A 14,298-nucleotide genomic window follows, 5' to 3' on the forward strand; every position below is an offset into this window, starting at 1 on the left:
GTCCTGCAGCAAATTGCAAAACTTTTAGTGGAGCTTTTAGTGGAGCAACCACTGTACAAATAGGTAAGATGCATCAAAACCGTCTTGAGGACCGACCCAGGGGTTCAATTTGCACCCGGTGCCCTTGAAAACAGGTCAGTATATAATGAGGAGCCTTTCTTTGGTGGCTGCCGGTGACAATGCGGGTGTACAGGAGGGGACACACCCAGGGCCTCATGGGGAGGTCGCTGCATCAGTGCCAAGCCTAGTCATTAAAAAAGGTAAAGCTTCTGAGTTCTTACGGTACATAAACAGGAAAATCCCACTGTGTTGTCTCACTGGGATTGAAAGGCACAGACACCTCATTAAGGGAGAAGGTTTCCAGGGAAAAGAAGCCATGATGGCTTCATGTGCATGTTTTTCTGAAGTACAGCAGGCCACCAGGGAATCCTCCACAGGGAAGAGTTTTGATGCCAGGCACACTGTGAAGGCCAATGGGATACTGCAGGTTGTGGTTGACAACAAAAAAATGTTTTCCACATATTCTCTGATAATAAATTAAGAGAAAAGGACAACAGCAGAATACTCGTCAGAACCATTTTGGACAATCAGAGCCTTAAAGGGTGCCAACCCCGTTTCCAAAGTCGCCCGGTTCCGAGAGATACACGGCGAACCAAGGAATTGCACGTAAATACATTCATGATATCTTACTCCAAGCGGCGGCAGTTCGTGCAAAGTGTAGTACTATTTACAACCTACCCAAGCCAAACCGTAAACCGGACAACTGTGTGCCGCCCTATGGGAATCCCAATCACAGCTGGTTGTGATACAGCCTGGAATCAAACCAGGGCCTGTAGTGATGCTTTTAGCACTGAGACCACTGCACCACTCAGGGGCTACTATTTATTTTGTATTTTTGTATTTTGAACCTTTATTTAACTAAACAAGTCACTTACAAACAAATTCCTATTTACAATGACTGCTTACCCCAGACAACGCTGAGCCAATTGTGCACCACCCAATTTATTTATTTATTTATTTTTAATTTCACCTTTATTTAACCAGGTGAGCTAACTGAGAACAAGTTCTAATTTACAGCTGCGACCTGAACAAGATAAAGCAAAGCAGTGCGACACAAACAACAACACAGAGATAAACATGGAATAAACAAGCGTACAGTCAATAACACAATAGAAAAAAAACAATGTCTATATACAGTGGGTGCAAATGGCGTGAGGAGGTAAGGCAATAAATAAGCCATAGTAGCGAAGTAATTAAAATTTAGCAAATTAACACTGGAGTGATAGATGAGCAGATGGTGCAAGTAGAAATACAGGTGTGCAAAAGAGTAGAAAAGTAAATAAAAACAATATGGGGATGAGGTGGGTAGATTGGGTGGGCTATTTACAAATGGGCTATGTACAGCTGCAGCAATCGGTTAGCTGCTCAGATAGCTGATGTATAAAGTTAGTGAGGGAAATGGAAGGAAAGGCGGCCAAAGGAGGTGTTGTTATCGTGACTAGTGAGCTGAGATAAGGCGGAGCTTTACCTAGAATAGACTTATAGATGACCTGGAGCCAGTGGGTCTGGCGACAAAAATGTAGCGAGGGCCAGCCGACTAGAGCACACGGGTCACAGTGGTGGGTGGTAAAGGTGCTTTGGTGACAAAACGGATGGCACTGTGATAGTCTGCATCCAGTTTGCTGAGTAGGGTGTTGGAAGCTATTTTGTAAATGACATCGCCAAAGTCGAGGATCGGTAGGATACTCAGTTTTACGAGGATATGTTTGGCAGCGTGAGTGAAGGATGCTTTGTTGCAAAATAGGAATCCGTTTCTAGATTTCATTTTGGATTGGAGATGTTTAATAAGAGTCTGGAAGGAGAGTTTAGAGTCTAGCTAGACACCTAGGTATTTGTAGTTGTGAACATATTCTAAGTCAGAACTGTCCAGAGTAGTGATGCTAGTCGGGCGGGCGGGCGGGCAATGAATGGTTGAAAAGCATGCATTTGGTTTTACTAGCGTTTAAGAGCAGTTGGAGGCCACGGAAAGGGTGTTGTTTTTGCATTGAAGCTTGTTTGGAGGTTAGTTAACACAGGTTCCAAAGAAGAGCCAGATGTTTACAGAATGGTTTCGTCTGCGTAGAGGTGGATCAGGGAATCACCCACAGCAAGAGCGGCATCGTTGAAATATACAGAGAAAAGAGTCGGCCCGAGAATTGAACCCTGTGGTACCCCCATAGAGACTGCCAGAGGTCCGGACAACAGGCCCTCTGATTTGACACACAGAACTCTGTCTGAGAAGTAGTTAGTGAATCAGGAGAGGCAGTCTTTTGAGAAACCAAGGCGGTTGAGTCTGCCGATAAGAATACGGTGATTGACAGAATCGAAAGCCTTGGCCAGGTCGATGAAGACAGCTGCACAGTACTGTCTTTTATCGATGGCGGTTATGATGTACCTTGAGCATGGCTGAGGTGCACCAGTGACCAGCTTGAAAACCGGATTGCACAGCGGAGAAGGTACGGTGGGAATTGAAATGGTCAGTGATCTGTTAATTAACTAGGCTTTCGAAGACTTTAGAAAGGCAGGGCAGGATGGATATAGGTCTATAACAGTTTGAGTCTAGAGTGTCACCCCCTGTGAAAAGGGGGATGACCGTGGCAGCTTTCCAATCTTTTAGGGATCTCGGACGATACGAAAGAGAGGTTCAACTGGTAGTAGAGTTTGCAACAATGGCGGCAGATCATTTTAGAACGAGAGGGTCCAGATTGTCTAGCCCAGCTGATTTGTACAGGTCCAGGTTTTGCAGCTCTTTCAGAACATCTGCTATCTGGATTTAGGTGAAGGAGAAGCTGGGGAGGCTTGGACAAGTAGCTGACTCCCAATCACAGTAAGATGTGATACAGCTTGGATTCAAACAAGGGACTCTTGCATTGCAATGCAATGCAGTGACTTAGACCACTGCGCCACTCGGGAGCCAAGGTGAGAGTAGTTTTTAAATGTACCAACCTTAAGTGTCTTTGACCTGTTTTTAATGTATTTAGTGTGTATGTTTATCCTGTCTTACCATTTAGTTAGCAAGTTAATAAATAATTAAACCAATTTGTGTAGTACTGAATCATAAGTAAGGCTCAGTTTTTTGCAGATGCAAGGAGATTACAACTGTTCAGAATGATGATATGATACGAGGTTATGATTAATAAATTGACTGTTTATAGATGTGCTAGGTAAAGACTTTTAGAGATTAATTCAGAAGATGGTAACTCTTTACAGAACCGCTCTCACGGTGCCCCAGATCCTAATGAGTTAATTGTTACATTATTAATTTAATCGGGTGACAATTAAACATATTTAGGTAATTAGATAAATAACTGTCATCAGATTTAATGTTAAAAGTTAAGTCACGGCACTTGGTTGCTGAATGGAACATATGGATATTCAAACAAAGACTAAGTAATCAAGATTACTTACGATGATAAAACATTTTTGACTATGTATGATAAACGACTTGCATTATGTTAACTATGCAATATGTGTTGAGAGATATAGAAAAACATGTACATTTTTTAGACACTTCATATCCATGGAGAATTCCATCCATATCACCACAAACCTAGCAACAGGTAACATTGACAGTTGACTGGCGTTTTTTTCAGGTTAACATTTTGCCAGAAACTATTTCTGTTTTGCAACAACATATACTATAACTTTGGATGAAACACTAAAACCTTAATTGCTTCCGCTACATACATATACAGCAGTCAACGTGAAATGTAATTTCTTGAATGTAAATACATGCAGAGAGGACCACGCATACTAACTCACTGTTCATTTCCCTGGAGGTAAAATCCTATAAAAGGAAATACTCAATAACACTGTGGCACATTCAGGATGAAAACATGCACTATAAAGGTGAGATGCTGAAGATGTTGCACATTCCAAACAACTTATTTTGGTTTTAATGAAGGAGTGCATCTTCGTCTCACAGAAAACAATGGACTTTCTCTACAGTGGCACGTTTCTGCAATGCGTGTTTGATTTGACTCCAGTCGCTAGTCACATATCAAGACGTGCATAACCAAATACTCCTTAGGCTATTGTAATTAAGCATATCTTACCTTAATTTTAAGGGAAGTCCTAGGGTAATCTTAAACCTGTCTTTGTCGTCACAATGAAATCACATAGATCTTTTCTATTTTTTACTTTAGTTTATTTGGTAAATATTTTCTTAACTCTTCTTGAACTGCACTGTTGTTTAAGAGCTTGTAAGTAAGCATTTCACGGTAAGGTCTACACATTCGGGGCATGTGACAAATAAAGTTTGATTTGATATGCTATATCACTACTCAACATCCAAATAGCCACACATTAATGCAATAATACTGGTTCTATGATTGAACTCTTGCTCCGGATGAGTGACGTCATTGGCTGGCACATAAAAATAACAACACAAACTAAAAATGTCATCCCACTGATAAATGTATGTGACTGAAGCAGAGAGAGCACTCAATTGGTATGCCAGGGCCTCATTGTTAATTGTCTACGGTTGTGTCAATTGTCTGCTGCTGAGATTGCCCTGCTTCCATCCACCAAACTTCCCCCATGGATTGGACAAGCTTTTGTGCGCCACTTAATTTTCAATCAGATCCAATCCCTACTCGGTTGCAGAGCAGCACGAGGGAGTAGACGGGGGTCATACGTTATCCAAAGGCCTAATGAGAAACCTTCAGTCAAAGCACGGCTGTCATTTTTTATCCTGTTCTTCCTAGTAGATAAGAGCGAGAGAGGGTGCGCTGTGCAGATAGAGGCTGTCCATTTCCACATGTACTCATTAAGCTGAGGCCAACTCAAAAGAGCCTAGCGGGTGGGGGGGTGGGGGGGGGTTCTTCTCTAGGGTGTCATTTGAAAACAATCAATGCTGCTAGGCATGCCTAAATCCAAACCCCAGGTGCTAATTGTCCATCTATCAAACTAATCTGGCATTTGTAATTTAACTAAAGTATTTTCGAGAGGCCTGTACAGGCCTGGATGTCTGTTTCTTGTCTTACTATGACATAAGTGTGACATCAGTGTGACATTATACAGGGTGGCTCCACTGGGTCTATGGTCCATGTCTGTCAGTCACTGATAGCTTGATTTAATTGGAAGGAAGTAAAGTTGGTTCATTTCATTTCCAGTGGTGTAAAAGATAGTAGGGGTCATGTTAGATTTGTTTGGTCCATACAGTGATCAGGTATTAAGACTTTATTTTATAGAAATGGCAGAACCTGAATTTGTCTACATTTACATTGACATGACCAAAGACTAAAACAATTAGTGTGATACTGAAATGATTGAAAATCAGGATTACACTTGAAAATATTTATGCCTCATGAAAGTATTTATGCCCAATAACACAAGGTAAATTGAAAACAGCGTCTGCATGGGCTGGGGAAAAAATGAATGACGTGTTTTATAATATACCATTTAGACACATTCCATTTGACCACTAATAAACCCCAATCATTTGATATTATCTATTTCCCACCATTTACACTGTGATAATAGTATCCGGTTTAATGAACAAATCCTCTGCAGCCATTTGCCACCAAGACCGAGGCGGGCAATAATGTGGAAGACAAATGTTGGAAACATTAGCTTTGCCCTGACAGGGAATAGAGTAATGGAACAGCAGGAAGTGGTGAGAAGTACAGTAACAACTGCTGTAATACTCCTGCAATACTTCTGCAATAATGCTGTAATGCTGCTGTAATGCTGCTGCAATACTCCTGCAATACTCCTGCAATACTGCTGTAAAGTATTTTTAGAGAGAAAAACGACGTTTTCAAGGGACTATGAATATTTTTTAAAGGAGAGTGCTTTAACTGGACCAACAGGTTTAGGAGCGGTGCCTCTGCTGCTCTCATTCAATAACAAATTGATTACAAATCAGTCACCGTAAAAAACTGTCTGGCCATGGACAAAGAGCAGTTAAAAGAGAAGAATGAAAAAAGAAACAATTTCCTGTCCGAGAGCCTTTTTCCTTTGGCTCATGTTGATCTTGTATTGATTCAGCCTACGTTGGTCAAATATCACAATCCCACTTGTGGATGGTTGTTGATGGAGGCTGGATTTGCAGATGGCTGAGATGGAGGGTTGACCAGACAGGACACATGAGAGAAGCTGATTAGAGCATCAGACAACAAGGGACAGATATCATTGATCCAAATGTCTTTGTCTGATTGGGATGAAAGGCCTGTCTGATTGGAGCCCTTTGTGTATACATGCAGAAAGGGCCCTACTGAACTGCCTCAGACTCATCTAAGGGAAGTGATAAGAAATAATGGAAGGTTTCTATGATACGGTAGTTTGTTCTGCAAAATATACAAATATGTCCCATCTTTGATTATATTATTCTTTCAATTCAAAAAATGTAAAAGTGTAAACATGAATTTGACATTGACTGTATTAATATTTTCCTGTATTTGTTTTTTATTTAACTAGGCAAGTCAGTTAAGAAAAAAATATTATTTTCAATGATGGCCTAGGAAAAGTGGGTTAACTGCCTGTTCAGGGGCAGAATGACAAATGTGTACCTTGTCAGCTTGGGGATTTGAACTTGCAACCTTTCAGTTACTAGTCCAACACTCTAACCACTAGGCTACCCTGCTGGCCCTGTATAGCTTATCATGTAGAGTAACCGGTGTAAATTGGCTAGCTAGTTAGTGGTGCACGCTAGAAGCATTTCAATTGGTGACGTCACTAGCTCTAAGACCTTGAAGTAGTTGTTTCCCTTGCTATGCATTGGCTGAGGCTTTTGTGAAGCGATAGATAAAGATGCTTCATGGGAGGCAGTTGTCGATGTGTTCAGAAGGTCCCTGGTTCGAGCCCAGGTTGAGGCAAAAAGAGGGAAGGATGCAACACTGTTACATTGATGTTGGTGACCTGGATCACTCAGTTGGGCTCTGCCCAGCTGCTGTGTTTGCTGTGGAGAAGAAGGAGGTCAAACTGACTCTATACACACACACACTGGACTGTACCCACACACTCACACTGACACCCAAACATACGCCCACACACACATAACATGCATACTGACGCCACACACACTTTCACACTTACCACATACGCTGCTGCTACTGTCTATTATCTATCCTGTTGCCTCTTAACTTTACCCCTATCTACAATGCCTTCTGAAAGTATTCAGACCCCTTGACTTTTTCCACATATTGCTAAGTTACAGACTTATTCTAAAATGTATTAAAGTATTAATAAATCTGCACACAAAACTGTTATTTTTACTTTTTTGATGATTTATAAAAAATAAAAACAGAAATACCTTATTTACATAAGTATTTAGACCTTTTGCTAAGAGGCTCGAAATTTGGCTACCGGGGTGCAAAATAGAAAAAAAGATAAATAACAATATAATATAATAATAATAATATATGCCATTTTGCAGATGCTTTTATCCAAAGCGACTTACAGTCATGTGTGAATACATTCTACGTATGGGTGGTCCCGGGAATCAAACCCACTACCCTGGCGTTACAAGCGCCATGCTCTACCAAATGAGCTACAGAAGGACCATATGGGGATGAGGTAGTTGAGTGTGCTATTTACAGATTGGCTGTGTACAGGTACAGTGATCAGTAAGTTTCTCTGACAGCTGATGCTTAAAGTTAGAGAGGGAGATATATGTCTCCAGCTTCAGTGATTTTTACAATTCATTCCAGTCATTGGCAGCAGAGAACTGGAAGGAAAGGTGGCCAAAGGGAGTGTTGGCTTTGGGGATGACCAGTGAAATATACCTGCTGGAGCGCGTGCTACGGGTGGGTGTTGCTATGGTGACCAATGAGCTGAGATAATGTATGTATGTGCCATTTAGCAGACGCTTTTATCCAAAGCGACTTACAGTCATGTGTGCATACATTCTACGTATGGGTGGTCCCGGGAATCGAACCCACTACCCTGGCGTTACAAGCGCCATGCTCTACCAACTGAGCTACAGAAGGACCACAGATAAGGCGGGACTTTACCTAGCAAAGAATTATAGATGATCTGGAGCCAATGGGTTTGGCAACGAATATGTAGCGAGGGCCAGCCAACCAGAGCATACAGGTCGCAGTACAGTACATCACTGAGGCTAACCTGCCTGCCATCCAGGACCTCTACACCAGGCGGTGTCAGAGGAAGGCCCTAAAAATGGTCAAATACCCCAGCTACCCCAGTTATAGACTGTTCTCTCTATTACCGCATGGCAAGCGGTACCGGAGTGCCAAGTCTAGGACAAAAAGGCTTCTCAACAGTTTTTACCCCCAATTCATACGACTCCTGAACAGGTCAAATGGCTACCCGGACTATTTGCATTGTGTAACCCCCCCCCAACCCCTCTTTTACGCTGCTGCTACTCTCTTGTTTATCATATATGCTTAGTCACTTTAACTATACATTCATGTATATACTACCTCAACTAGCCCGACCAACCAGTGCCCCCGCACATTGGCTAACCGGGCTATCTGCAGTGTGCCGCCACCCACCACCCGACAACCCCTCTTTTAAGCTACTGCTACTCTCTGTTCATCATATATGCATAGTCACTTTAACCATATCTACATGTACATACTACATCAATCAGTCCGACTAACTGGTGCCTGCATGTAGCCTCGCTACTGTTATAGCCTCGCTACTGTATATAGCCTCACTACTGTTATTTTTCACAGTCTTTTTACTGTTGTTTTTATTTCTTTACATACCTATTGTTCACCTAGTACCTTTTATTGCACTGTTGGTTAGAGCCTGTAAGTAAGCATTTCACTGTAAGTTCTATACCTGTTGTATTCGGCGCCCGTGACAAATAAACTTTGATTTGATTTGATTCAGTGGTGGGTAGTAAATGGGGCTTTGGTGACAAAACTGATGACACTGTGATAGACCTTATCCAGTTTGCTGAGTAGAGTGTTGGATCTCTGGAGAGACCTGAAAATAGGTGTTTATCCCCATCCAACCTGACAGAGCTTGAGAGGATCTGTAGAGAAGACTGGTATAAACTCCCCGGATACAAGCTTATAGCGTCATACCCAGGAAGACCTGAGGCTGTGATCACTGCCAAAGCTGCTTCAACAAAGTACAGAGTAAAGAGTCTGAATTGTGGTATTTAAGTTTTTTGTAGTAGTTTTTTTGCAAACTTTATTATTATGGGGTATTGTGTTTAGCTTGATGAGGGGGAAAAAATATATATATATAAACTTTATAATAAGGCTGTAACGTAACAAAATGTGGAAAAAGTTAAGATTGTGAATACTTTGAAGGCTTTGCTAATTGTCGACTCCTACAACAACAGCAGGTACCATACAGTGCCACCATGGAGTCCTTGACATAACTGTATGGCCAGCCCCATCAACTTGCCCTCCAACACAGTGCATGGTTAATGGATGGCACCAACATCAAGAGTGGTGACACCAAGATTCGCTCTGAGGGTGCATGCCTTGTTTGGCATGTTGGATCAGCTAGGGAGTAATGGAAAGACAGAACTGAGGTGTGGCTCACATGTCTCCTGCCTCTGAGCTAATTTACCACACGACCTAAAAGCCAGCTTCAAGAGATGTGTGAACCCCATCATGACACCCATTCCAAGCCTCCTTCACCTGGCTCGAGTGGTTCGAGTACGAGGTGAGAGTTCAAGTAGACGGCACGCAGTTCAGTAGCGACCAAAGCACAGACCACCCTAGCTCACGCGAGATCAGTGTAAAGACAAATACCTCCCCAAGACCACCACCATCCTCCATAGTAGTGAGCAGTGAAAGGACGAAGTCGAAGTCTCTGCACAGAACCAGTCTCCGGAGGAAAGGTCACGGGAGAAGTCAAAGAAGCATTGTCTGTTCTACAACACCATGCAGAATTACATGAATCGATGCACCAACTTTCAGCTCCTTTCCAATGAATAGAAAGAATCCTGGATCAAAACATATGAAAGATGTTAGAAGTGTGCACGTGAACACGAAGTAGCTCAGTGTACTCTCAAGGCTAAGTGCAAGAAGTGCGAGAAGAAGCATATTGAGATTCGCCTCGAGGTTATATCAATGCTAGCACAAACGCTATGAAGACCACCAGCACAAAGGCGTCAACAGAGAGGATTTGCCTGGTGAGCTCCACTGCCGAGACCCTCTATGTTGATCAACCTTCTGACAGCAGCAAGGTGCTGCTGAAGATGAGTTGAGTCATCTTGCGGAGCGGCAACAAGTCACTTGACATGTACGGCCTGTTGGATGATGGGTTGGAGCGCACGATACTTCTACACGAAGTAGCAGAGCAGCTAGGACTCCAAGGATATCCTGAGGACTTTGTACGGTGCGTCAATATCCGAGTCGTCCATGGAGAATCTGTGTCATTTTCTGTGGCCTTTGTTACTGAACTAAACAGGTCCTTTGACATCCACAGAGCCTTCACAGTTGAAGAGTTGGGCCTTGCACTGCATATCTACTCGGTCGAAGCCCTTCCGAAAAGATATTGGCACCTAGAAGGCCTACCCCTTCAACTGCTGGATCAGACGCAGCCATTACTGCTCATCGAATCAGACTATCCCCATCTAATCACCCGACAGAGCCAGTGTGTTTGGGTCCCCCTGGTGGACCTGCTGCCATCAAGTCTCAGCTTGGATGGACCCTTCAAGGTCCTTCAAAGTTCCTTCAGCAAAAGTATTTCTCCACAACAGTGTCTTCATACATCCCTTGTCTCTCCATCTGCAGTGCTCTTCTGCCATGTAGAGAAGCTCTGGCAGTTGGATACAATACCATACAGGAGTGAGAAGCTCGTCACACGGTCCAGACAAGATGTAGAAGCCATGCATCTTCTAGAGGAGAAGACAGTCAGGGTCGAAGTGGATGGGGTTCAAAGGTACGCCACTCCCCTTTTGTAGAAGAAGAACCTGGCACACCTGCGAGGGACAGAGAAGTGTCTGTCCAACAATCCAAAGAAAGCAGCATTGTACAACACAGAGGTTCACAAGTTAAGAAGGTATCTGCAGTAGCAGTCGAAGAGTACCAAGGTTTGTAGATTCCCCATCATATGGTCAAACACAATGGAAAAAACAGAGTCGTCTTCAACTGTTCCTTCAACCCAAAGGGGCAAGAGCTTGAACAAACAACTCTTTCCCGGACCAACCTTGGGAGCTACTCTGCTTGGAGTCCTTCTCCGTTTCCGGGAACACTCTGTGACCATCAGCAGTGACATAAAGGGGATGTTCCATCAAGTCCGCCTGCTACCCGAAGACCAGCTTCTTCTCTGGTTTCTGTGGCGAGACCTAAACCGTGATGATCATGCTGATGTCTATGAGTGGTAGGTTCTTCCCATTGGGATGACATGTAGCCCCTGCTGCACCACATTTGCCCATCAGAAACATGTGTTTAACCACAGTGAGCCCGAAAGAGGATGTGCACTTTTCTGTAGAACGCTGTTTCTATGTAGACAACTGACTTCCTTTTCTACAAAGACTTCCTGTGGATGATGCCAAGAAACTGGTGGACAAGCTAAAGCACCTTCTTGCTGAAGGAGGATTCGATCTACGCCAGTGGGCCAGCAACCTTCCAGCAGTCATCGAACACCTACCTCAAGAGTCCAAGTCGGAAAACAGTGAGCTGTGGTTCACCCAGGATGGCGTGGAAACCCAAGAGTACACCCTTGGATTACGATGGCAATGTCTGTCTGACACGCTTGGCTACAAGCAAGGTCACATGGAGAAAGTTGAACCCACCATGCGCAACATATGTCGATTCTTGCCAGTCAATACGATCCACCCAGCTTCATCATCCTATACACCACATGAGCCAAGGTTGTGGTCCAGAGGCTCTAGAATAAGAAAAGAGGGTGGGATGACCCAGATCTACCTGAATATCTCCTCCAAGTTTGGCTTATTTGGGAGAATGAACTTCCACATCTGTCTCAGGTTACACTACCAAGATGTTAAGTCAGCCCCGACATGGATCTCCCAACCAGTACAAGAAGTGTTCATATCTTCAGTGACCCCTCAGAACGTACGTATGGTGCCGTCGTGTACCTAAATACTGAAAACACCAATAGACAGATCCAAGTGGCATTCCTTGCAGCAAGATCAAGAGTGGTCCCGAAATGACAACAGTCGATGCCAAGACTAGAGCTCTGCGCTGCACTCACTGGTGCCCAGCTGGCTGAGGTTATCAGAAAAGAACTCACCCTGGAAATCCATGAGGTCACGTTCTGGTCGGATTCTACAACAGTCTTAACCTGGCTCCAGTCGGACTCCTGCAGGTACAAAGTATTTGTATTCCTGTGGCAGGCCCAGTCATCCTGGCAGAGAAGACCAGACCAAGTACCTCTCGATGAAGTAGAGGAGCTGTGGCAGCCTACCTTCTGTGGACTCCTGTCAGTGGACACCAAGTCGTCTCTCCCGGATATTGCCCAGTTCAACATTTTCCAGGAGCTGGTGGAAGCCACAGTGCAGTTGCTACATGGGGCGGCCAGTAGTGCCAACAGTTCTCCAGCCGATGATTTCAAGCAAGCAGAACTCAATGTATTCAGACATGCTCAGTTTGAGAGCTTCCCAGAAGACCTCTCCCTACTAGAGGCAGGCAAGCCAATCCCTCCGATCAGCCGTCTGGTGATGCTGGCCCCAGAGTATGACAACAACACCGGACTGACTTGTGTTGGAGGTTGCCTTCACAGGTGTGACCAGCTGGGCCCTGACGTTCTTCACCCAGTGGTTCTGGATCCAGGTCATCCGCTCACCAGGTTGCTGATCAGGGAATATGATGAGCAGCTGAGGCACCTGGGCCCAGAGAAGGTGTTTGCTGAGCTACATTGAAGGTTCTGGATTCTGAGAGGGAGAGCAGCCATTCATCGTTTTCAGCTTGGCTGCACTGAATGCAGGAAGTGGCGAGGCCAGCCAGATGTGCCTAGGATGGCTGACTTGCCTCCAGCCCGACTGCGGCTCCACAAGCCCACATTGGATTGCTTTAGACCGTATATCATCAAGATTGGCCGAAGAAATTAAAAGAGATGGGGCATCATCTTTAAGTGCATGACCACCCGGGCTGTACATATGGATCTACAGACGAATATGGATTCCAGTTTGTTCCTAATGGCGTTGAGACACTTTATTGCTCGAAGAGGAAATCCCTTTGAGACCCTGTCCGATCGAGGAACAAATTTCAAGGAAGGGAAGCGAGAGCTACAGGAGGCCTTCATGGCTCTCCACCCACAGCTCCAGGAACAGTTAGCCAGTCAGAAGATTCACTTCGCCTTCAACCCACCAAGTGCACAACACTTTGGAGGATGCTGGGAGAGAGAGGTCAGATCCATCAAGATTGCCCTGCAAACCACCTTTGGTGTGTAGACCATCTCCGAACTGGAACTGTCAAGTCAGTTATCCCTGGAGCAGATGGGAAAGTGAGGACAGCAGAGATCCAAGTCAAGGACAGAACCTACGTCAGGCCTGTTGCTCGACTCATCAAGCTGCCTGCCTTTCCTCAAGAAGCTATTGACAATTAGCTGGCTTGTCTGTTGAAGAAAATATGTACAACACATTTGGGGGCGGCTGTAAAAACGGCCAGCTCATCTCCTTTCCAAGTCCCCAACTTTCTTTGGTTTTCCTATAGGAATAGGTAGCCTTAGGGTAATAGCCTACCAGGCAAGGCCCCAGGCAGTCTGTAGCTTCTATTCTGATGATCAACCTGTTTTTCTCTCCTGCTTATTTTACCTCCTCAGAATAAATTGCTTTTCTGATGTTATTGTGCATGCAGCTAAATAATAACAATTAGTATTAGAGAGAGTGGTGTTGTATGTGTGTGTGTGGATCTTCATTAAAATCCTTGAACTGGAACTACTGCTTCCTTGTGTTCTGAACCACCCTGTGGTGGTTAATAATGACCTAAAATCCAGCACCTGTTTTTTCGATCCCTTTTTATTGGTCCTTCGAATTCATAAACAACCCATATTTTTCAGGTTATGACACCTACACAAGAGTGTCAAAACCCACAAAATCTACCACACGAGGCAAAACATTAAATTACACCATAGCCTACTTGTCAACAATATTGTTATGTTACACATATTTATCTTTCTTGGCCATATTGAATTATCATTGTAATTGTGCACACAATGATGTAATTGCGCACACATGGATGTCAGACATGCACCTACCCTAATGCTCTGTTGCTGATGACTGGAATTAATGCAGGGACAGATTTCAAGAGCAGAACAAGGCACCCTCTTTTTGACTGATGACTGATGTAAGAGCATGTACGTGATAGGCCTATCTGACTTATATGACACTCTTATGTAGTTGTTATAACCAGCCATAAAATAACA

The 14,298-nt window shown here is 43.9% G+C and overlaps 1 protein-coding gene across 2 annotated transcripts in view; it reads right to left on the minus strand.

The window, feature by feature from the left end:
- Positions 1 to 14,298, minus strand: part of LOC118379711 (follistatin-related protein 5-like) — a 197,233-nt gene that overhangs the window by 110,558 nt on the left and 72,377 nt on the right. The gene's annotated exons all lie outside the window — the stretch shown is intronic.

This window comes from Oncorhynchus keta, chromosome 4, assembly GCF_023373465.1.
Source record: "Oncorhynchus keta strain PuntledgeMale-10-30-2019 chromosome 4, Oket_V2, whole genome shotgun sequence".
Lineage (NCBI taxonomy): Eukaryota > Metazoa > Chordata > Actinopteri > Salmoniformes > Salmonidae > Oncorhynchus > Oncorhynchus keta.